Raw genomic sequence first — 684 nt, 5'->3', positions numbered from 1 at the left:
GCTCCCATCTAGACGTCATCTCTTTCAGGGAAGACCCTGCATTTTTCGACACGATAATGCCAGACCACATTCTGCAGCAATCACAACATCATGGCTACGTAGGAGAAGGATCCGAGTACTGAAATGGCCAGCCTGCAGTCCAGATCTTTCACCTATAGAGAACATTTGGCGCATCATAAAGAGGAAGGTGCGACAAAGAAGGCCCAAGACGAATGAACAGTTAGAGGCCTGTATTAGACATGAATGGGAGAGCATTCCTATTTCTAAACTTGAGAAACTGGTCTCCTCTGTCCCCAGACGTCTGTTGAGTGTTGTAAGAAGAAGGGGGGATGCCAAACAGTGGTAAAAATGGACTTGTCCCAACTTTTTGGGGATTTGTTGACGCCATGAAATTTGGAAACAACAGATTTTTCCCTTAAAATGATTCATTCTCTCAGTTTAAACTTTTGATCTGTGATTTGTGTTCTATTCTGAATAAAATATTAGATGTTGGCACCTCCACATCATTGCATTCAGTTTTTATTCACAATTTGTTTAGTGTCCCAACTTTTTTGGAATCCGGTTTGTATATATATATACACACAGTGTTTGTGTATATATATAAATATATACACACACACTGTGTGTATATACATACGTGTATATATATATATATATATATATATATATATATATATATATATA

The 684-nt window shown here is 37.4% G+C and overlaps 1 protein-coding gene across 1 annotated transcript in view; it reads left to right on the top strand.

The window, feature by feature from the left end:
- The window catches only part of gstcd (glutathione S-transferase, C-terminal domain containing), a 98,418-nt gene that overhangs the window by 14,303 nt on the left and 83,431 nt on the right, over positions 1–684 (top strand). The window lies entirely within an intron of this gene.

Source organism: Nematolebias whitei, chromosome 3 (assembly GCF_014905685.2).
Source record: "Nematolebias whitei isolate Nwh7 chromosome 3, NemWhi1, whole genome shotgun sequence".
Classification (NCBI taxonomy): Eukaryota; Metazoa; Chordata; class Actinopteri; order Cyprinodontiformes; family Rivulidae; genus Nematolebias; species Nematolebias whitei.
This window is presented reverse-complemented; position numbering and strand designations above follow the sequence as displayed.